The sequence below is a fragment of the Ambystoma mexicanum genome, chromosome 9 (assembly GCF_040938575.1).
Source record: "Ambystoma mexicanum isolate Mex_15411 chromosome 9, UKY_AmexF1_1, whole genome shotgun sequence".
Taxonomy (NCBI): domain Eukaryota; kingdom Metazoa; phylum Chordata; class Amphibia; order Caudata; family Ambystomatidae; genus Ambystoma; species Ambystoma mexicanum.
This window is the reverse complement of record NC_090931.1, coordinates 1,556,018,932-1,556,043,681: the sequence shown is the minus strand read 5'-3', so window position 1 is coordinate 1,556,043,681 and position 24,750 is coordinate 1,556,018,932.

The window sequence follows — 24,750 nt, the reverse complement described above, 5'->3', positions numbered from 1 at the left end:
ACTTGAGTTTGTCCCCCACCTCCTCCCAGAATTGGCCTTGGCCTTCGTTTGGGCCGTAAATGACGGCTAGGGTCAGTGGGGCCCCCTGCAGGGACCCCCGCACCAGCAGATAGCGGCCCCCTGGGTCTTTCAGCGTGGCTTCATTCTCGAAGTCCACGTGCTTCGCCACTAAGATGGCCACCCCTCTCTTTTTGCACTTGTGGGATGCACTATAAACCTCGCCAATTCCCTCTCCCCGCAGTTTGGGCTCCTTCCCTCGCGGCCAGTGAGTCTCTTGCACGAAGAGGAAGTCTAGATGTGCCCTTCTAAATTCCCTACAGACCAGGGACCTCTTAGTGGGGGTATTTAAGCCACGTACATTAAGTGAGCCCACACCCAGGGCGGGCAGACCGTCAGCCATGATCTCTATGTTCCTCTCTCTCGGTCAAAGTCTTCCCAGGGCTCTTCCCCGCGTGCTCCGTTATTTCAGCTCTGTGTTCCCCTTCTCCCCCTGCCCCCTCCCCCGGGGTGGGCCTAAGACAAAACCCCAACTGCCCCCCCTCCCCGAACCGTAACTGAACTTCCCCAACTCCCGTGTTCCCCCCACCCCCCGCCCCGGCGTCCAGCCAAGTAGTTCTGCCATTGCTGGCTTTTGGCCGAACCACCAGCCTGCCCACCTCGGCCAGGCAATCTGCGTAAGAAGCTCATCTCCTTGAGCCCCCTAAGATCCCCCCGCGGCTGTGACCCCTCTATGGACCCCTCCTACTTGCTGATCGTAGGGACGTTGTTTGTAGTAAGTCCTCTGAGTCTGCGTCCCTCCGACCAGGGCACTCCAGGAGCCCCCGTGTTCAGCCCTCGGAGTCATTACGTTCTCCGTCCTTTGATGGGGAGGGGGTGTTCATTTTCCTAAATTTCCTCGCACCGGTGCGCCTTCTCCTCTCACCGGGCGGACCAGATCCATTGGGTCTACCATGCTCCGGCCCCATCGGGCCCCTCCGGGGGTTCGTGTCCACCGTGTACTCTTGTATGGCTCCCCTTATGTCCTCTTCCGTGATCAGGGTCGATCTTTGGCCCATGTATTCAAAAGTCAGGGAGAAAGAGTAGCCCCATCTGTAGCGCACTCCCTTATCCTTAAGTACCTGTGTAAGAGGGTGGCACATTCTACGCCTCGCCAGCGTATAGGCGGAGAGGTCTTGGTATATGGAGACCTGGGCGTTGTTATAAGTGATTTCCCTAGCCTTTCTGGCCTCCTCCAGCACCTTTGTCTTCTCCGAGTAGTAGTGGAACCGGACCAGAATCGACCTGGGGGCCCCGGCCCTGCCCCCCGCCCTGTGCACCCTGTCGAATGTTAGCTCAGTTGTCATCTCCTCCGCGAACAGGAGGGTGATGATATCTCGTACAGCACGGGTGACGTCCCTCTACGTTTCCCCTTCCATTTCGGGCACCCCAAAGATTCTGAGGTTGTTCCTCCCCTCTCTGTTTTCGGAATCACCCATTTGCCGGGCCCTTTCTTCGTCCCTCTTCTCCAGGGCCTCCAGCCTCATGCTGTACTGTACGTCTTGGACTGCTGTTGAGGATTGGTTGGATTCGACCTGTAGCAGCCTGTCCTCGATCTTATCCACCCTTTGGTCCATTTTCTCGAATTTTTGGGCGATGTCGGAGCGCATGTCCCTGATTTCCTGTAGTATCGAGGCGAAGCCCCTTTCCATTGCCGCCGAGGAGGGGGCTGTGTCCCCAGATTGGGCCATGGTCCTTTCACGGTTCGAGCCTATGTCTCTTCTCACAACCTCTTGGAAGCGGTATCTCTGTAAGGCTTCCCTCCAGCTCATGTGGTACTTTCCTGTGTCCTGTCGTCTGGATCCCGCGGCTCTGGCGAGGGGCAGAGGGTCCCCTGCTGGCCAGTCCCTCCTTGCTTGGATTGCACGATCCTCAGATGCCCCGAAGGGGGTGTCAAAGTCCGGGGGGCGGGCACTCGCCCCACCTGTTCCCAGGCGGGGGCCTCTCACCCTTTCTGAACACCTCGTGTTAGTCTGAGGCCTCCTCTGGTCTCCCTGTGGAGGGGGGGTGACGATTCGAGAGAGCCCCACTGTCCAGGCCTAAAGGGCTCTTCCTGCGGATCTGGGGGGGGGGCACCGTGGCTCTTGCCCCATGGCCTGTCTTGGGGGGGCGGCACTTCTGGGCGGGCACATGCCCCACCAGCGGCTGGCGGGGGCCTCGCACCCAGATCACCCCCGCATCGGGCTGTGCAGGCTCTGTGTACCAAGGGGGGAATCCACACTGTTCCCGGGGTTCTTCTCCGATCAAGCGGGGATGCAGGGGAGCCCCCGTCCCGTCGTCTGCTCACCCGTGGGGGGCGAGTCCCTGGCCCTCCGGGACTTCGTCAACCCTGCTTCTCCAAAGTTCCGGCGGGCCGCGGGCGCCCGCGATGAAGACCTCTGATCCCTCCTCTCACTCCCCGGGGAGGGGGGCGGCAGGTCCCTGGGGGCACCGCTCCAGACCCCCGGATGCCGGGCGCGTGTTCGCCTCCCGGCCGCAAGGGAAATCTTCACGCGTTGCGCTCCAGCTCGGGTTGTGGGGGGAGGGGCGGCAGGAGCCGACCCCCGCTCCGCTGCCGTGCCACCAAAGTCTTGGGGGCCCGGACCCCGACCTGGTCGCTCCTCGCACACTGGGGGGGGGGTAGTCTCGGGGAGGGTGAGGGCTGGTCGGGCGGCGAGGCCGTGCGCGCCCGAGGAGGGACCGTTTCTCATGCGGCGCCGAGGCCGTTCCGGACCTGCCGCGTCTTCCGCCCAGGAGCCACGGCTTACGAGCTCCGGTTCCCGGGGGAGCTCAAGCTCCGCTTTTACGCTCGTTGGGGGCGCGGGGGGGGGGTGCCGATTCAGCCTCTCGAGTTAGACCGGCAGGGGAGTCTCGGGGGGGGGGGGCTCAATCCCCTCAGATTCCCGGGCTTCGGCGGGAGCTGTGCACTCAGGCAGCCATTGCCTGTGCGCCCCCTGGTGGCCTCCACAGTTAGCACACAATTTACTGTCTTTCGTGCAGGTATCTGGGGGGGGAGACTGGGGTTTCTAGCTCTTTTAGGATTTTGAAGAGCTCCTTTGTATTCGAATCAGCTTGCAGAATGCGATTGATAAGAGATTCTTTTTTTGCCGTGATGATGGCATCTTTGTAGGTAAGTGAGGCAAGAAGGAAACCATCTTTATGCTCATCAGAGGGGTGGCTTTTCCATCGATTTTCAGCACAGTGTTTAGCTTTGCAGAGCAATCTTAACAGTGGGGTGAACCATGAGTTGAGATGTGCTTGTGGTCTAACCTTCCTGAGTTTGAAAGGTGCGATAGAATCTATGGCCGTAAGCATAGTTTGATTATATGTGTCTGCTAAGGAAGTGGGATCAGAGCAGGTGTTGGTGGCCTCATTAAGGGAGGGGAGTAACAAAGGGACCTTAGTTATGTCCTTTTTACTTCTATTGGGGAGTGCTGGAGCTATCAGTGTCGGAGTTCGCGGGGTGGCTTCGATATTAAAAGTTATGATGTGATGGTCAGACCATATGCAAGGGGTATTGTCAAGGACCTTAATATTGCAGTTAGAGCCAGCTAACCAGTCAAGGGTTCTGCCTTTGATATGGGTGGGTTCTTGAATGTACAAGGTGAGGCCGAGGTCAGTAAGGACATTCTCTAGATCTTTCTCTAGATCTATTGCGACAGGATCTTTAGGGTCACCAAGGCCTAAATTAAGGTCATCTAGGATGATGGTTTGTGAATTATTTTTAGTTTTGTCAAGGAGGAGAGTGGATATTTCACCGACAAAGGTCGGTGCCGGACCTGGGGGCCTGTAGATAAGGTGGAGGGTAGCTGTTTGGTTGGGCGTTAGCGATAGTTTGACTGACAAAGACTCGGCTGATTCGAGTTTGGAGTCAGGTACCACTCTTAGGTCAAGAGCGTTTTTATGGATGAAGGCCACACTACCGCCTCTAGATTGGGCAGTGGTACGGTCACATCGCGTGATGCCGTAGTCAGGTGGTAAGGCCAGGGATAGTGAGGGGCCAGATGCAGCATGTAGCCAAGTTTCAGATATAGTGATGAAGTCGAGGTCAGAGGTGGTGATAAGGTGATAAGGTGGTGATGTCTAATGCGTGTGCTGTGAGTGACCTAGCATTGATAAGGGCGCCCTTGAACACAGGTAGTTTAACCTCTGTGGTGGTGGAATTGCGTGTGGTGGTGGATGAGGGAGAATCGAGTGGTAAGTGTGGAGTTGCCTTGGTAGCGTTGTTGCGTGAGTGTCGAAGGCGGGATCTAGTACCTAATCTCTTGTTTCTAAGAAAGAGGGGCCATGGTTGGTTGGGGGTGGGTTTCCTGGTGAAGTGACCCTTCTTCCTCTCGGATCTATGCTCCGACAAAGGGTATTCGATCTGTAGGACGGCTGACAACATGTCAGAGAAGTGGGAGGCCGCAGGGTTCTGGCAAGTTCATCCTTGATGTCTTCTTTAAGTCCCCGCCGGAAGATTGAATATTGTGCCGGTTCAGGTCAACCTGCTTCCGTGGCAAGCTCTTTGAATGTAGTGATATAAGACAGCAGGTCCAAATTTCCCTGGCGTACATCCAGCAATTCTTTACAGGCAATGAAGGTGGTCTCAGGTCGTTTGAAAGCTTGTTTTAATAGAGTAAAACATTTTTTTTAAATCATGTAGGACAGGATTGCCATTGGTAACGAGCACGGTTGCCCAAGCAAGAGCGTTTCCCACCATATTGGTAATCATAAAGCCAACATGAGCGTGTTCTGATGCGTATAAGTGCTAGCCCGAATGGTGAAGTGTACCATGCAGGCTTCTATAAATTCTTTCAATCTCTTGGAAAACCGTCATATTTACCGGAAGCCAATGCCATGGTGGTAGGTCGGCAGGGTGATGCTCTCTATTGGTGACTAGCTGGCAGAACACAGTGTTTTCTGTCTTCAGGCTCTTTACCTCCTAGGGAAGTTCTTGGACAGCTGCAACCAGTTCCTGGTCTTGCTCTGCAGTAGCCATCGCTTTGCTATGGCGTTGGAAACTGTCAATGTCGGCTTGTGAGGGATCAGTATCAGTCTCAAAAGAGTCCCCCTCCTCCTCACCTGGAGAGCTGGAGCTTGGATATGGCACCTTTTTCCTTCCTCTAGCTCTCTAATCCTTTTTTTGTGCAGTTGTGGTCTATCCCGAGAGGAAGCCACTGTGGCTGTTAGGTGTAAACAGACCAGTGACCTCGCTCCCGGGATAGCCAAGGAAACAGGGGAAAAAACCTCCTTAGGCACATAAACCCCCTGACTGATGATATGAGGAGGAGCAGCAATGAGATTCCAGGAGTAGCTGCAGAACAGTCAGCACTATGGAGGGCTCTAGAGAATGGTAAGGATCCAGATCTGACTTGAATGCGAATTGCCAGTGAAAAGGTATGCGTTTCTGAAAAACACAGGTGAGTGCTGCAGACAACTGGCAGAGCAGCTCTGTATAGCCGGAACAGCGGATGGAGAGAGACCGCGTAACCAGGCCACCCGAAGGGCAGAGGACAGAGAGCAGCGGGAGACTGGACCGGGAAGCCACAAATCTAGACAGGGTAAGCAAGAGGAGAAGAGAACCAGGGAAAGTGGGACAGAGAGGGAGAGAGAGAGAGAAAGCGCCAGGGACAGCGCAGAGGAAAACCAATGCCGCTGACAGGGACGAGAACCTGTCGTGGGAGGGGGAAAAGCAAATGCAAAACTTACCGGCCAGGACCGGAGGAAAATATAGATGGTGGGCAGCCAAAGAGCAAATCACAGCGTTCAGACCCAAAGGACAGAGGCACATTAGGGTTGCAACGCGCCGAGCGCTTGGAGGCATGGGAATAAGAACCTCCCAGCGGTCAGCCATCTTAGAAACAAATAGACCGCGCCAACGGAGTGGCACAAAACGTATCGGAGCATCCATGGAGGAGAGTGCTTCAATGGCTCCAGAAGTGCCAACTACCAGGGTGCGTGACAATGATGTTATTTGCCTCCAGGAAACTTGGCTCAGGGAAATTCCATCATGTGATGGTTATCAGTGTTTTTTGAATCCTGCAATTAAAGGACCGTTGGGTCGGCCCATATCTGTGCTATTAACACTCGTAAAGGTTGATGTTGGGTATCGTGTCACTTGTCACCAATCTCCCAACCCCTATGTCCAAGTCTTAATGTTATCGAAAACTGGTAAGGTGGTTTCAGAAAACATCTTAGTCCTAAATCTATATTGGAGAGTAAACTCCCACGAGGGGAGTACATTTCGTGCAATACGTTATGAATGTCATAGAAAGAGCCCTAGCAGAATGTGAAAAGGTATGATGGTTGTTTGGGGATTTGAATATTCATATTTCGAGTAAAACTGGTTTACCGAGACCTGTATCTGAATTGGAGGATAGGGCAAGAGATTGGTTTCTTGAAAGCAGTGCGAGAGATTTGCACATGCTGAATGGCCAGTTGAATGGGAATATTCCAGGTGCTGCTACGTGGGTTTGTGTACAACGAAGATTACTTCTTTGTTTCCGGCCCCCATAGAGACAGAGTCGATCAATTGAAAGTTGTTTCCCAACATGAGAGTGATCATGATCTAGTAGCTATTCGAATTGTGAAACAAGATAAACCCAAATTGAGGCAATTAATTAACCCAATTGAAGTTACTTGCGCTAGAGATCGCATTAGAGTATGCAAAAAAGATCTTTATTCCATTCGGACGCTCTATGAAAATTCCATTGACCTAGATTGCTCTCGTGTTGAGTACGACTGGATATTAAAACAATTCTCTCATAATATCAAAAATTCCACTGCTACTATGTGTGCTTATGATTCACTGGAATTCCACCAGTACTCATGAGCCTTGTCACCTAAGAAGGCAAAGGTTTAAGAATTGTCGAATTTCCACCAAAAGCCAACGTTTGCAGTCTGACGCAGAACATGTGCTGGGAGTGATCTACCATAAAAACACCAGAGACCTTTGGGAATTGTTAAATAATGGAGGGCACTTAAAATCAGATCACATGTTGAGTCAAGTGAGTGAGCCCAGCTGGTATGATCATTATTCTAAATTATTTGCAGATACTAGTGATCCTGTGATCTCAGACACCAGGTGTAGCTCTTCTCCTTGGGATATTCAGGTAGACAGAGATGATCTGAAATCCAGAATAAGAGGGCTTAGTCGAGAGCAGCTGGCCCCAATGGTATCTCTAATCACTTGCTTGAATTACATCCTGAGGATTGGATAGTCTTCAGGGTTTTTGGCCAAATATTAATGATGAAACAAGTACCATCCAGCTGGCAAGAGGCAATCATTGTTCCCATATACAAGAGGGGCGATCGAGCTGATCCTAAGAACTATCGGCCGATCGCTGTGATGCTGGAAATGCATCAGAGGGGCAGGGCCTTCGTATCCTTGTCCTTTATAGCTTTTTATCATGTGGTCTGTCTTGTTTTCCACGCAGGAGTTCATGTGGGACTCCTTGCGGTGCGGCTCTTCCTGTATTTGGTTTGGTGAACAGACCCTTGGGATACCCTTATGGCACCCATGGGTGGGAGTACGACCCTGTACTCCTAGTGTATGTTTTGGGGCACCTGTGTGTGACCCACAGAGCAGGGAACGGGCTGGTGGCAGCTCTGTGTTTAAGTGACAGGTGCACTGTGTGTCCTCCATTTTGGGATGCCCAGGCCCTGTCATTGGAATCAGTGATATGATATTATATAATGGGTTATTTATAACGCGCTTAATACCCAGAGGTTTCTAAGCGCGGACCCGGGGATTAAACCTGTGTTGCTCATGTCGCGTCTTGCTTCCAAGGCGAGCACATTGCCGCTGAGCTATCCTCCTGGGACGGAAACCAGTGGATTCCTGATAGGAAACAAGATGGCCACCGTGGCCTCTAGCTTTCTATCACCTATTACCTTACTTTTCCCAAGGTCCTGGGAATCCCTGACTCTGTCCCTTCCCCCTGAGTGGCTGTTGGGTGGAAGTTCCATATATGGTAGTGCAGGGATGTCCAGGACAGACCGTTTGGAGCCTTTCCAATGACCGTATGTTGTGGGTACGCCCAGGGGGTGGGGCCTGGGTGAATGGAGTGTGTGACGAATACGCATTCCGTGTTATGGTTGTCTAGTATCTGGTGTTTGACACAATGACTGAGGCAGCCCTACCGGAAACTGGTATGAATGCAGTGTTTAGTTTTGAATGGCAGAGTGCTTGTCCAAATCTAAATTCTGTTTTGTGAGTGTCTGGATGGAGAGGAATGGCCTGAATGCACTGTGTGCCTGATTGGCTGCCTGACTGCCTGAATGCCCTTCTGAGTGATTGGTTGCCTGTGTGTGACCCAGCAGAGTGAATGGGAGATTGTTACGGAGAGTCCCCCAGCAGCTTTGCTGGATTTGAAGGATTTATTTATTTTTAACTGCTAAGAGTGAGACTCTTTTTCCCCACTCTTAGGCATTTTGCTATGTGTGTTCTGGGGTATTTTTGTGTTTAAAGGAATGGTTCACCCAACATTTTTTATTTCATAAATAGATAGGCAATATTAAAAAAAAACTATTGCCATTTTTTTTCGAAGTCCCTATGTAAAGTTTTGAGCAATTCAAGCTCAAAGATAGCACATGGGGGCATCCATTTTGTGAAATGGATGCCCGCCGCTGTGCTCGCTTTGGCTTTTGCGGCACTAATGAAGGAAAAGCCAGCCAGCTGTAGTAAACAAAAGCTACCACTGGGTGGCTTTTCCTTCATTGGTGCTGTACGCGGAGGACGGGGACCGGAGACTACAGGCAGAAAAGCTGCAGCTGCATCTCGGTAAGTGCTATTTTTTTTATAACACGGTTGTGTTTACATGCCGCGGTGTTTCTGCCTACAGCTGATTTCCCATTTGGGGCTCTCGGGCTCCCCACGGGGGGCCCGAGAGCCCCAAATGGGAAATGCTAAATGCTGCAGTGTTTCTGCCTAAATTTGCTTTCCCAAGAAAAACGCTGCGGTTTTTCTTTCTAAGTTTCTCAGGCTCGGAGGAGCCTGAGAAACTCAGAAAGAAAAACCGCAGCATTTTCAAACACAGCCGCATTGTGATTCTGCCTGCCGTGGCTATCACTTTGGGTCTCCGGTGCTCCCCAGATGAGTACCGGAGACCCAAATTGAAAGGCAAGGCAGGCAGAAACACAACACGGTTGTGTTTACATGCCGCAGTGTTTCTGCCTAAATCTGCTTTCCCATTTGGGGCTCTAGGGCTCCCCCCGGGGAGCCCTAGAGCCCCAAATGGGAAAGCAGATTTAGGCAGAAACACTAGGCGGTTGTTTTCCGCAATGCTAAATGCTGCAGTGTTTCTGCCTAAATCTGCTTTCCCATTTGGGGCTCTAGGGCTCCCTGTGGGGAGCCCTAAGGCCCCAAATGGGAAAGCAGATTTAGGCAGAAACACAACGCGGTTGTGTTTGAAAACGCTGCGGTTTTTCTTTCTAAGTTTCTCAGGCTCGGAGTAGAACCCCCAGACAGAGTTTCCACAGCAACTCAGGTCGCACTCTAACCTGATAGGCTGGAGGGTCTCCCGCCAAGAAGACCACTCCACTGTGTGAGTGACAGCTAGGCTGTATGAATGGTTTCTGCATAAAATCAGGGCCTGAGGACTGGAAGAGCAAGACGTTGCCACTGGAACTACAGAACCGAAGGGGAGAGAAGCCAGAGACATCTTCAGCATCTACACCACCGGTGAAGCTCTGCCGGATCGTCTCACCACTTTTCTTCCACACGACGAGAGGAGATCTTCAGCGAAGTGCCTCCTTCCCTTGAGCTGGTGGGGTCAACGAGTTCACGCATCGCATCCTCAGACCTGCCTTGGTCGACTCGACAGTGCCCCGCACTTGAAGACCGGATAGCCAGGCAGTTATCAACCCAGACCGCGATTAAAAGGAGCGTACCTTTTAAACTTTGTTTGGCAGCACCGCGGCTGGTTTCATCCTTGGGTAGTGCAGCGACTCGCACCTTCCTCCACGACGAGAGCCTCTCTTCCTCTGTTGGATCCCTTGACCTGCAGGAACTACCAGGAACACCCGCCACAGCAGGAGCCACTTCTCCACATTTAAGGTACATTGTTCCGCCAAGCCGCTCTTTCTCTGTGGTAGCCTTAAAGGTGTTTGAAATCCTTTAACTACTTGTGGGGTCGGCTGCCCTCTCTCTTAACATTGTCTTTCGCCTTGCATCTACCTCTTCAAATGTTTTCTATTAAAGACTTGACTGCAGCTACAAGAACATTTTTGCTCCTAAGCTTTTGGTCCTGTACCACTGACTCTGTCTCAGGCCTATTGACTTTGGCTGATTTGTTAGATCTGCTCTCACGAGATTAGTTGTCAATGAGAAATGTGTTGATGCACTGAAATCTTCTAAACCCCTCTTCCTTCCTACTGTTTTAACCTGCGGAGTGCCATTTTGCTCAGTTTTCATTCACTTATCTTTTGGTTAAAGTGTTACTGTGCACTACTTACCCACCAGGGAAGTGTTGCTAGGGGGGGGTCTGAAAATATTTCGACTTAACTTGTACTTTCCCTCCCTTTCGTTGAATTGGTAGAGTGCCATTTGTAGTAAGTTTTCACTGTGCCGTTTTGCTCAGTTTTCACTATACCGCAAACTTGTCTACAATTGAATAGGGAGTTGTATATGCTTTTCTTTTGACTAAACTTAACTTACTTTATTAACTGTGATCTATGTGTTGACTTAGAAGTGTATAAATAAATATATATATTCTCTTTTTTTTTAATACAAAACTTTGGTCAGTGTTTCCTTGCTCCATCGTACTGTACTACCTCTTGTGTCAACCCTGAATACTGCTCATCTCCCTCTTGAGATAAGTCTGACTGCTCAGCCACAGCTACCAACTAAATCTTTGTGGTACAGATTGATACCAAAGGGGATTTATTGCTGTAGTCCTAATCTGGGGTAGTGCTCCCTAAGATAACTGCCCAGGATTCTGCCTAACAGAGATCAACCATATATCTGGGGTTACAAATCATTCAGAAGCTGAAGTTGATACTTGATGCTTACTCTCAAAGCCGAGCCAGAAGAAGAAGGTGAACCGCTGTTCCCTTCGTTGCAATCTGAAAGCTGCTGTGCCTTCAAGAACTGATCCAAGAGAGGACCTGGCTAGGAGACCTCTTCCCGAGCTACGAGGGACCATCGTGCACCAGCTGATTCTTGCCAAAGCTCCCTGGTACACAGACCTATGAAAGGCTGCTGACCGGAGAAGGGGAACGCTGAGGAGAACGAAGAGAAGCACTGGACAGCCGTCTACTGTCGCCGACTGCCGTCGCCGACCGGAGCCACAGTGCTCTCTTTGCCTAAGAACATTTTGACACAAGGACTCCCTTGCTCATTCTCGTCGACCACTTACATCCTGCCAAAGAAAGTCAAGGCCGCCGACGACTGAGGAGAATCCGCCGGTGGGTTTCCCACCACCCGAAGACCTCAGAGACGCTGACGAAGCTTCTGAAGCCAGCCGTGGCTGCGTCCCTTTCGCTGACGCCGGTCCTCTTTGCCTCTCCTCTGCCATATAGAGAGCAGGAGTACAGATAACCCTCCTCTGGTGTTTCTTTACAATCACCCTTCTTGACTCTATGGGAAAGCTGTTTGCCTCTGTCATCTTACGTGATCTAACAAAATGGGCTCTGAAGACTGGAAAATCTAACCCCCGACAAACAGGATTTGTTAATGGGGTGGGTACTGGCTTGAATCTGTTTATTCTTGGAATACTCAAACAAGAGGCGTTAAGATCGGGCAATTCTGTGTTCATGGCCTCTGTGGATGTCCAACAGGCATTTCACTTTGTCAACAGATCTAAATTGTGGATGAAATTGGAAAAATGGCATTGTCCCCCAGATTTGTTAATTGCAATTCGGCCCTTCTACTCAATGACGTCTGTCCAAATAAGGCTTAATCCCATTTGTGCCTTGTCTGAGAAAATGTTAACCCACCGCGGCCTAAAGCAGGGTTGTGCTTTGGCTTCTTTTTTGTTTAATTTGTACATCTCAGATTTTTGTGTTTCTCAGTGTAAAGAGCCTTTGCACCCAAAATAAATGGAGTCCACATTCCCTGGATCATTTATGCAGACAATGGGCCTCATTACACGGTAGGCGGTGAGCCATGGCGCTATTAGCGCCATGGCTCATGCCGGTAAAATACCGGCACCGCCTTGGTGGAAAGGGGATTTACCGCCCCATTCCAAGGTTGGAGGGGCGGTAAATCCCCCTTCCACCATTGCCCTTCCCCATTCCCATTTCTGCCCCATAGGGCTCTATGGGAATGGGGAAGGCTCTAATTACGGCACCGCAATTTTGCAGTGCCGTAATTAGCTCCGAGGTCCCTTTGCAGGTTGAATTTTAACGCCTGCAAAAAGCAGGCGTTAAATCCCCCAACCCGCAAAAGGACCTCGTAGTAAGGCGGTAAGGATTTGCTGGTACAGGTATTTTACCGGTACCGGTAAATCCTTACCGCCATCCATGTAATGAGGCCCATATCATATTCTTGTACCATTCTCAGATAGGCCTGCTGAGGTGAATCACATGCTTCACGGAATACCCAAGTGAAAATGACATGAACATCAATGTCTCCAAATCTAAAGTCCTGAATATAACGTCTGCACTAAAGAAAACTCCAAAAGATCAAACCTGCTGGGCAAAAGGTGAAAGAATTGAAGATGTGCAATCAATAGTGTATTTGGGCGTGGTTATCAATAAAAATATTGACAACCGATCCCATTACCTGTTGTTGCGAACAAAAGCTGCACAACTATCCTCTCAGGCAATGAAAATTCTGTGCATTTATTGCAAATTTTGTCTTGCTCCCCTGTTAGCCTTTTATCGCCAGAAGGCGATTCCACTTCTAACATAATGATAATGATGTGTTATTTATATAGCGCCTTAATCCAAAGCGCTTTACAAAGCACATATTTACATACAATATCACCCAACCAAAATTGGTACTCATTTATCGACTTCAGAAGGATGAAAGGCTGAGTTGGCCTTGCCGGGATTCGAACCTGCGACCTGCAGATCACGCTCAGATCGCAGCAGCGAGCACTCAACCCGATGAGATATCTTACCTGCTGGCTCAGAAGGCATGCTTAGTTTAACATGGAAAATATGGAATTTGCTCAAAGTTCTCTTTTGACGGAAAGTGCTTAGATTGCCCAATTCCTTAGCCGTATCAACTATACGACACAAGCTCAGACTTCAGTCTCTTGAGTCAAACACCCTATGGAAATCCATCATGTTATACAGAAAATTCATAGCGGCAAAAAAGCCATTTGCACTCCCTTGGAAAATGCATATCCAAGTCATTCAAACTGTGGGTTGATGGAATATAATTTTTTTTAAAAGAAGCTCAGGTGGGTAGGATAGAAACCATCAGAAGACAAAGGGCCTCATCAGGAGTTTGGCGGTAACCCTTAAATGCAGCGGTAGTGCTATTACTGCCGCATTTAAGGGTCCACCAGATCATGGCGGATTTCCCCCCAGCTCAGAGCTGGGGGGGAAATCTGCTGCAAATTTGCCGATTTTCGATGCCATTACCGCTGGTGGGAAATCCGCCGGCGGTAATAGCGCAAATGTTCCCCATTGGGCCCAATGGGGAATGAGGAATTCCTGAATGGGCCCAATGGGGAATGGGCAATAACCGTTCAGCCAAACCCGTGATCCGGCGCTAATAGCGCCGGGGGGTTTGGCAGTAGGGCTAATAGCACCGGCGGTAATAGCGCCGGTGTTACCGCCCAACTCGTGATGAGGCCCAAAATGTAGACGTAATAAGACCATGGGCCTCATCACGAGTTGGGCTGTAGCCCTTAAATGCGGTGGTAACGGTATTACTGCTGATTTTAAGGGCTGGCCCTATCACGAGTTGGGCGCTAAATCGGCTCTTTTACCTCCAGCTTTTTTCTGGAGGTGAAAATCCCTGTTTTCAGCGGTATTACAGCCGGCTGTATTAGCCCGCAGTATTAGCACCGAAAATTCCCTATTGTATCCAATGGACCCAATTAGGAATGGGGATTTACCGTTAAGGCCTAACCGGTGATCCGGTGGTAATACCACCGGACCGGTCGGTGCTAGGGCTATCACAGTCGGCGGTATTACAGCCAGGAATATAGCCCAACTCGTGATGAGGCCCCATGTCTAGAGTTAGAGAAAAAGGTCCAAATAAACCTCCACAATACTTACTAAAATGTCCATCCCATCATTACAGAAACCTGTTGTTAAGGGTACACTTAAATTTGCTGGCTACTGGTGAAGTAAAACTAGCCAGAAATGTAGAGCGAACAAGCATTGTGTTGATTTTGCAGATCACATGATCAAATAAAGTCACTTTGCCATTTAGTAACAGCATGTACAGCTCTTAACTCAGGGACGTCATTTGGGGGTCGCCAGAGGTCGCAACTGCGACCTCTGAGGTCTCCCTTGCGACCTCTGTGGTCACCCTTGCGACCTCTAGAAAAAAATAGAAAAAAAAAAGAAAAAAATAGGTTTTTATCATTTTGTAATGTAAGCTCATGGGCTGTGGCCAGCACCATGTGGCTCTTTAGTTCTGGCGTGGCTGGCTTTCTTGTTAAAGCCCCTTAAAGAAAAAGAGTGACACAAGTCTAACACTTTCAGCACTGACCCTAAATAAGAATTCTATACAATAATTGCTAGACTCATTAAAGGTTTATTTCAGGCACACTTCAGGGGGTGAGTCACTGATTTAGTCTGTTCTTAAACGCTTCAACTCAACCTTTAATCCTTCTGAGGTCGATAAATGAGTACCAACACAGGTTGGGTGATATTGGGTGTATATTTTTTCTATATAAAGTGCTTAAGCGTAAGTGCTATATAATAACACATCATTATCATTTGGTCGTGGACGTCTGCTTGCATTCGCAGTAATTTGGTAATATGGGCCTATATACACTGATCTTAACGATACATATGGCGATCCATTCTTGTATGAAATGTACATCACATTATAGCGATATCGTAACCATATTTTTTGTAGTTTGGAATGCTATGTGATAGCACTTCCTGTTTTGTCAACAGGTGAAAGGTCGTGTTCCATCGCATCCCACGATATCACTTCGGGGTGTGGTCAAATGACATCGCTTCCTGTGATGTCCCCAGGGGTCAAGGGTCGAGTGATGTCACTTCCGCTACCACTGGCATTTTGGTGAAATGACGTCCCTGTCTTAACTGTCAGCGCACCGCATATTTACATGCTCATTGGGCCTCATTCCGAGTATGGCGGTAAGGGATACCGGTCACCGTTAACGAGGCCGGTGCCGGTAATCCCTTACCGCCACATTCCGAGTTCCCTTTGCGCCCTCGTCCTTAACGCCTGCTTTTAGCAGGCGTTAGGGACGAGGGCGCAAAGGGGCTTTTTAGCCAATAACGGTGACCGTAAAGTACGGTCACCGTTATTTGCAATTTCCCCATTCCCATTGAGTCCTATGGGGGCTCATTTGGGAATGGGGAAGGGCCCTGGGGAATGGGAAATTATCGCCCTGGTCAACTCGGATAAGAGGGTGGTAATTTCCCATTCCACCAGGGCGGTGCCAGTACGGGTCCGGCGCCGACCAAGGCGCTAATAGCGCCATTGGTTAGCGCCAGACTCGGAATGAGGCCCATTGCCTCCAATATGACACTTCTTTGGACTTAGAGTGGTGCCACTGGGTATTAATGGGTGAACAAGTGAGCGTATGCTTGGCATTACTCAAATTTCTTGAAAGCTGCATGTTGTCTGATCAAACAAGTGAATGTTGTTGAGGGAAATTAATAAATTGGGTGTTAACTCATGGTGGGCCTCATTACACGGTAGGCGGTAAACCATGGCGCTATTAGCGCCATGGTTCATGCCGGTAATTTACCGGTACCGCCTTGGAGGAAAGGGGAATTACCGCCCTATTCCAAGGTTGGGAAGGCGGTAATTCCTCCTTCCTCCATTGCCCTTCCCGATTCCCATTTTTGCCCCATAGGGCATAATGGGAATGGGGAAGGCGCTAATTACGGTACCGCAAATTGCGGTACCGTAATTAGCACCCCGGTGCCTTTGCGGGTTCGTTTTTTAACGCCTGCTAAAAGCAGGTGTTAATGTACCAACCCGCAAAGGGACCTCGTAGTAAGGCGGTAAGGGTTTACCGGTACCGGTAAAATACCGGTACCGGTAAACCCTTACCGCCTACCGTGTAATGAGGCCCGATGACATTAGGAGAATGACTGAGGATTATAGGTTAGTTTAGTTCACTGAGGTGACTGTACTGTTGTGAGATGTTTTCACAAGATTGTACCTTTTTTTCTTTTTGTGATGAACTAAAATGTTTGCTGATGAGCTGTGAAAAAATTGAAATGTTGTTTTTATGTTTTAAATGTAAATGTAAATGGTTAATTTACTTAATTGTCCTTTTCTTTTAAGTTTAACCAATAAACAATTTTTTTTTAAAGTAATACAAATTAAAAAAAAGACCGCATTTTCAGTTTGGCGGGTCAGAGCCTATAGAAGTGAATGGGTATATGAGGGACTTGGTGGGTGATTCAGCTTTTTGCAAGGTGGGTGACATCTGCCAAAAGCGGGTGAGTTGAGAGCTATGGGCAAGCAAAGGTCAGCATGGTCAGGGTATGGTCTTCCCTGCTCCCACAGCTCTCAACCTTTTGTGGCCCCCGGGCGGGTGAAAACACACGATTTTGTATTTGCGGTTGAAAGTCCATTGATTTAAATGAGCATGTAAGGGGTTTTGCGGTTGAGATTGCTGCCTCATTGGTGGGTGACACCCGCCACAAGCATGTGAGTTGGGAGGTATGCACTTAAGACTGGGTGTTCCCCAGCAACCTCCTGAGGCATTGGGCCTCCAGGGTGCTGGTGTCCCTTAGCACCCCTTGGGGCCAGCTTTATGCCAATAACCAGCCCCCGCAACACGTATGGCTTTGCGATCACACAGAGGGACAGTGGCCAGGGGGCATTCAGGTTACACTTGCTGGTCTGGGTGATTACACGGTGCAGGCCTGCAGTACAAAAAAAGTGAGACCCAGAGAACTGTGCCATTATATGGAGTCTGCCGCTGTTCTGGCGTACGTCGGCGCTTCTCGTTCTTGCTGATAGATTTTTATCCATCAGCTGTGATTTTTCGATACCGAGGCTTGAGCCTCATTACTCCATCTTCTCGGGTTGAGTATGTAGCCGTGGGTTTGTATTCTTCATGCATGCATGCCCATAGCTCTCAACAATTTGTGTTGCAAAGGCGGGTGAAATCACCCGATTTTGTTTTTGGCGGGTGAGACGCCCATTGGAATGAATGAGCGTGCAGGATGCTTGGCGGGTGAGTCAGCCATTTACAGGGCGGGTGACACCCGCCAAAAGCGTGTGAGTTGAGAGCTGTGCATGCCAACCCTCCCGATTTAGGCGGGAGACTCCCGATTTTTGAATGAAAAATCAGGCTATTTTTTACTGTCTCCCGCCTAAAATATTTATAACTCTAATGCAATCCTATGGGAAAAATACTTTCTCCCGATTGCTGTCGGGAAATCTCCCTCTCAGGGCCTGATGTATGTTGGCATGTCTGTTCTTGGTCTGTGTTGTCGTGTCACAGTAGGGCTGGTTTCACAGGGTCTTCGCAGTGATGGGCTGCGTGTAGAGGTCGAAGCGGTTTGCAGTGGTGGCAGTGAGTATGCTGATCAGAGTGTTCGGGTTCTGATCCAGTCCTTGGCAGAAGTTCTTGTTGGCAGAGGCCCTTTATATTTCAAGTCCGTCATGACGTTGTCATGATACATCATTAAAGGGGCAAAACACGTTCTTAAAAGGGAAACGCCACAGGGCAGACCCCCAATTAGGGGGGAGCAAAGTAGCCAATAGGAGAGGGCAATTCATGTCCCCCTCTAGGGATGCCTGTGGTGATGGACCAGAGAAGTGAAGTGGCAAAAAAGTCAATGGGGGTCATTCCGAGGTTGGAGGTAAGGGATTACCGGCGCCAGTAAGGGCACCGATGCCGGTAATCCATTACCTCCATATTCCGAGTTCCCTTTGCGGGTCCCTCTTTACCTCCTGCTTTTAGCAGGAGTAAATTACGGGACCCGCAAAGGTACCTCGGAGGTAATTACGGTACCGTAATTTACGGTGCCGTAATGATCTCCTTCCCAATTGAGCCCTATGGGGCAAAAATGGGAATGGGGAAGGGCCATGGAGGAAGGGGGAATTATCGCCCCGCCAACCTCGTAATGGGGTGGTAATTCCCCCTTTCTCCATGGCGGAGTCGGTAACTTACCGGCATGGACCATGGTGCTAATAGCACCATGGTCTTCCGCCAGGGTCGTAATGAGGCCCAATGTTGTGTTTTTATAAGCCCTGTGCATATAATTAATGACAGTAGACACTCATTGGGCCTCATTACGACCCAGGCGTTGGACCATGGTGGTAATAGCACCATGGTCCATGCGGTAACTTACCGACTCCGCCATGGCGGAATGGGGAATTACCACCCCATTCCGAGGTTGGCGGGGCAGTAATTTCTCATGCCGCCATGGTCCTTCCCCATTCCCATTTTTGCCCCATAGGGCTCAATGAGAAAGGGGAAGGCGCTAAGTACGGTGCCGCAAATTGCGGCACCGTACTTAGCACCAAGGTCCCTTTGCGGGTCCCTACTTTAACCGCTGGTAAAACCAGCCGTTAAGGTTGGTCCCGCAAAGGGACCTCGTAATTAGGCGCTAATAGATTAACGGCGCTGCAGCCTTTTACAGCGCCGTTAACCCATTAGCGCCAGGGTCGTAATGAGATCCATAAATGCAATCATAATAAATGTTTTTTGTTCTCTGTGTGTGCCTTGGCTGTTCTATTGGCCTCATTACACGGATGGCGGTAGAGATTTACCGGTACCGGTAAAATACTGGTACCGGTAAATCCCTACCGCCTTACTACGAGGTCCCTTTGCGGGTTGGGGGATTTAACGCCTGCTTTTAGCAGGTGTTAAAATCCAACCCGCTAAGGGACCTCGGAGCTAATTACGGCACCGCAAAATTGCGGTGCCGTAATTAGCGCCTTCTCCATTCCCATAAACCCCTATGGGGCAGAAATGGGAATGGGGAAGGGCAATGGCGGAAAGGGGATTTATCGCCCCGCCAACCTCGTAATGGGGTGGTAATTCCCCCTTTCTCCATGGCGGAGTCGGTAACTTACCGGCATGGACCATGGTGCTAATAGCACCATGGTCTTCCGCCAGGGTCGTAATGAGGCCCAATGTTGTGTTTTTATAAGCCCTGTGCATATAATTAATGACAGTAGACACTCATTGGGCCTCATTACGACCCAGGCGTTGGACCATGGTGGTAATAGCACCATGGTCCATGCGGTAACTTACCGACTCCGCCATGGCGGAATGGGGAATTACCACCCCATTCCGAGGTTGGCGGGGCAGTAATTTCTCATGCCGCCATGGTCCTTCCCCATTCCCATTTTTGCCCCATAGGGCTCAATGAGAAAGGGGAAGGCGCTAAGTACGGTGCCGCAAATTGCGGCACCGTACTTAGCACCAAGGTCCCTTTGCGGGTCCCTACTTTAACCGCTGGTAAAACCAGCCGTTAAGGTTGGTCCCGCAAAGGGACCTCGTAATTAGGCGCTAATAGATTAACGGCGCTGCAGCCTTTTACAGCGCCGTTAACCCATTAGCGCCAGGGTCGTAATGAGACCCATAAATGCAATCATAATAAATGTTTTTTGTTCTCTGTGTGTGCCTTGGCTGTTCTATTGGCCTCATTACACGGATGGCGGTAGAGATTTACCGGTACCGGTAAAATACTGGTACCGGTAAATCCCTACCGCCTTACTACGAGGTCCCTTTGCGGGTTGGGGGATTTAACGCCTGCTTTTAGCAGGTGTTAAAATCCAACCCGCTAAGGGACCTCGGAGCTAATTACGGCACCGCAAAATTGCGGTGCCGTAATTAGCGCCTTCTCCATTCCCATAAACCCCTATGGGGCAGAAATGGGAATGGGGAAGGGCAATGGCGGAAAGGGGATTTACCGCCCCTCCAACCTTGGAATGGGGCGGTAATTCCCCTTTCCGCCAAGGCGGTGCCGGTATTTTACCGGCATGAGCCATGGCGCTAATAGCGCCATGGCTCACCGCCTACCATGTAATGAGGCCCTATGTCTCACTTTTGAGGCCTATCCACAGTGATTTAGATGTGCCCTTGTTTCGTGCTTGTTTTGAAGGGGCATCCAGATTATTTTTCCTTTCCGACCTGTTAACACCGGTGCTGTAGGACTGTTACAGGAATAATATTTTCATTGTCAGTCCGCCGATAGGGCTGCCGCGCATGCGCATATCTGTGTCTTGGGGAGTAGCGTCCCCTGTTCCGGGGAGTATGTCTTGGTGGCACGGGAAGGTGCGCCTCGTGCTCTGTAGAGTAGCGTCTCCTCTCCTTTTTCGAGGAGTAGCGTCTCGTGCTTTGTTGGGTCGCGTCTCGAGTTCCGGGGAGTAGCGTCTCGGGTTCCAGGAAGTAGCGTCTGAAGTTCCGGGGAGTTCCAGCTCAAGTTCCGGTAAGCGGTGTCTCGTGTTCCAGGGAGTATGTTCTTGAGTTCCGGGGAGGATCCCCCGCCCGGGTGAGCGTTTTGTTGGCCGTGATTCGGGCTCCTTCCTCATCTCTTCCCTCCCTACCCCCAGGCCACCGCCTTGGGTCCTGCAGGAGAACCCCGTGGGTGAGACACGGGAGCCGGGCCCGGATGGAATGCGTGTCTCCAGGGACGGCAATGGTTCATTGAGGTCCGGGGGTGTTATTAGGGGACTACGGTGCACAGGAGGGTCCTCACACCTCGCCTGAGTTCCAGATGCTTTCTAATCATGCGCAAGGAAGGGCACAGGGGGTCCGAGGGCCCTCCGAGGGTGGCTCCACTGACAGCTCATAGAAGCTGTAATAGTGGTAACAAGGCGCTATACAAATGACAATACAATTAGAGGCGGACTTTGGCCCAGCAGGTGGGACAGCATTGCCTACACGATCTCTCGGCCAATCACTGGGCCTCATTACGAGTCTGGCGGTAACCGCAGCGGTAAAACCGCCTGGTTACTGCCGGACTCGTATTACCATTACGCCTCCGTGATTACCGGAATTACCGGGGCATTTCAACCCCGGTTTCCCCGGAATCACGGAGGCGGAATGGTGTTAACTCAATGGGAATGGGGATCATAGAAACACCGGCAGCATCTCGTGATGCTGCCGGTGTTTCCTTGTCCGCCTGCAGGCGGGCGGTGTTAAACCCGCCAGGTCAGACCTGGCGGGAACATCACCTCCCGCCTGTAGGAGTTGTGATCGCCCGGCATGGAAACAACGGTGGCGACGGGTTTACAGCCACCGTGGTTTCCATACCGGGCGATTTGTAATGAGGCCACCTGTCTTCAGCAGGATTCTAGATCAGGGGCTACGCATTTGTCTTGGAAGCACAGGTTTGAATCCTGGTCCTGTGCTTAGAGACTGGTCTTCGCTATTAAGCGCTTTATACAAGATTGTCATTCATTCACTGAGTGCCAGGTGCTGCTGGCCTCTGTCTGCGACCCCCAGCAAGGTGCTTAGTGGTGACTTCTGGGCTGACATGTGGTGGAACCCTGTGAGGGAATTACTGCTAGGACTGGGAGAGTCGGAATGTTCCTCATCAATCTTTGCTACATAAACTATAACATCTTTGCAAGTGTATTTTTTGAATTTTTAGTATTTAAACTAAGCCCACAAGCTGCATTTCCTTTCTAACCACACAATGCACACCTTCTGCTGCACTCAACCAGTGCACTCTCAACCGCACCCAGCATGCACGCTCTCGCCCATACTCATTACAGTCTCACCCACGCTTTGGGCAGCCTCTGTCACACTGTGCACAATCTTAACTACCCTAAAGTCCCAGCCAGTTTACCCCCTTGTACCAGTCCCCAGAGAATAAGGCTAGTACCTACCAAGACAGGCTCTTTTTCTCGAATGAAGATCACCGCTTCCCCGGGGTGAACCCAGACCTTTACCGTAACGTGGGGTTGTATGCTCATTTTGCCTTCAGACAGTTCTTCCAGTAGGAACTTTGAAACATGTTCTTCCCTTTATTTTTCTAGCCATTGGCCTGGGCATGGAAGAGTTGCATGCCAACGTTCACCCTTACTACTGCTAACTCACTCCTGGCTTGGGGGTGGGACCGCAGGACAATTTGGGAAGAATCATGGCCCAACTCATCATAACCAGGGTGTACTCCATTAAAACACTGGCCCTTTGCCCCGGATACAGGAATGGGGGTCAACCATTGGTGGGACTGGAAAGGAGCAATCTGTTGAGTGCCCACTTCGGAGCTTTACTGCATCCCTTTCCGTGTGGCAAAGCTTTCTGGTGGAATGACAGCTCATTATGGTCCTAAAGAGGGTTAGTTGTTTCAACAAAGAGACCTTCTCCAAGGTGGGGACTCTGCATAATGATTTCCCGAGGGGACTCTCACATCCCCTTCCTTGAAGGTCAGAGAACATTTTTTGTTCTGGGTGTGGGGGCAGGGCACTTTCAGGTCCAGGTTTGATATTCACAACTGTTCTGGACCCCAGAGTAGCCATGTTACATGCCCAGGGCATCTGTCACCATCCTTACCTGGATGACTGGCTCACCCATGCCTACCTCATTCCTTACTTGCAGGAGTACAACGACTGTGCACTCTCTCTAGGAGAGATTTGGTTGGGTTCTGGATCTGCTGAAGTCCATTCTAGATCCCACCCATGACATTGAATGCTCTAGGGCTCTTTCACACGAGGGAGAGGAGAGTCTGGCCTCCTCCTCTACAGGTCCCCAGAACAGGCTTTTGGACCTCATCTTACAGTCCAGGGGGACATGGCGGCAGATTTATAGTTCCCTTGGCCAGACATTACCTGAAACACCTCGTGCTCCACCTGCTATCCCACTGGAATTCTAAGTAGGGGAACATACCATCTTGCCTGCCAGTTGCAAGATACTAGCCTGGCATAAAGTTGCTTGATCCCTCAATTTTCCACATATACTACGCAGTACCCCATTTCTTACTCGCCAAGAGTCACTGATCACTAGCCAGTGGCTGGTGGTGAATGCACATTGTAAGGGCTGCTCTAAAGATTATTCCAGTGAGAACACAGTGTCCTCCAAAATTAGAGCGGGTATGGAATGATGTGTAGACTGTCACCTCCTCCAGAGCTTCCCATTGCATCCCCCAACCCCGATCTTCATGACAGATGTCAGTCATGTAGGGTGGGGTACCACCTTAGGGCCCTCCTGCATCAAAGAAAGATGGAACAGAGAGTATCAAGAAATATCAATGAATTAAAAAGACCTCTGCTATTCTGAGGGCATGGCTTTCTCCTGTACCAAAGAATAAGGGGAGGGCAGTCTTGATTTACAGGGGCAATCAGGTGGCCAAGGCATTTGTCAAACAGCAACGGGTATGAGTTGTCACTATATGCTGTTTGTGGCTCATGGGATTATGTGCTGGGCTGAGGATAAACCTCTCTTGCTTTAGGCTTCTTGCATCCGGAGGGCTGGGGAATACCACAGCACACAACCTGAGAATGGCCTTTCCATCCGGAGGGATGGATTCCTTAAGAAACTCCACTTTCACGCCAATCTGCAACAGGCTCCAGCCAATGCAGTCTCTTTCCGATGTACATGGGAAGTTCCTGGTATCCTCTGGCAATGAGTACAGACATCCTCCCTTCCCCATGGCCAATGTCCCCTCTCTTTTCCTTCCCTCGCTGCCCTCTCATTCTGAAGGTTCTTCTTGGAGCGAAGAGAGAAAAGGTACAGTTGATTGTGGTAACTTCATTCTGGCCAAGGAAACCCTCGTCCCTCTCATACTCCACCTTGCACCAGAGTGCCCTGCCCTCCATTTCAGCCCTATCCCGCTGTTGTGGTCTCCTCTGCAAGCGTCCACCCTGACTGAGCTTTCATCAATGGCCTGGTAGATGAACTGTGAGGGCTTGAAAGGGAGGGTCTTTCCACTGACCTCGCCACGGCAATCCAGGCTTGTGGATACCCATCCGCTTTCAAAACCTTCACTAGGCACTGATGCTATTTTTCCACTTGGTGTCTCAAGGCCAGCTTTTATACCATGACTTGTAATCTGCTTCAGGTGCCAGATGTCCTTCATGAGTGTTCCTGGCGGGTCCTTGCTCAGTCGACACTGAGAGCACAGCTGATGGGTGTTTATGGTCTCTTGGGTCCCTATCACTCACATGAAGAACCTAGCCTCCTTAGGCACGTAGTTTACTTGTCACAGGGTCTGGTCACCCACTTGGCATCTGCCCATGGGTCCTAAGGGCCTTTATCTGATCCTCCATCTGAACCCCATCAGCTTTATTACTTATAAGTGCTAGTTCCTGGGGTCCATGAGCATCAGGAAACCCGTTGACAGGAGCAACCATGGCAACCACTAACGCATTGACTGGCGGTTGTCCTGGCTGTTGCAGCACGGACTCGGGAAGACTACAATTCCCATCACTGCAGCACAGACTCGGGAAGACTACAATTCCCATCACCATAAGTGTTAGGTGATTTTGTCACACCGTTGCGCATGCTCATAGAATGTTTATCACTGACTACAAGTTGTATGCTGCTCTGCTGGTGCGTCATTCAGGTTACCAGTTTTTTCTTGTGTCACTGATTGGTGCACACATTAAATTGTGGTTAGTTTGCACGGCATTTGAGTGTTCGGCCTGTTTTGTGGTGCACTTTTCCACTTGCTTACTGGTATGTATATTCTCATTCTGTGAAGACTGACAAGAGGAAGAGGGATGAGGCG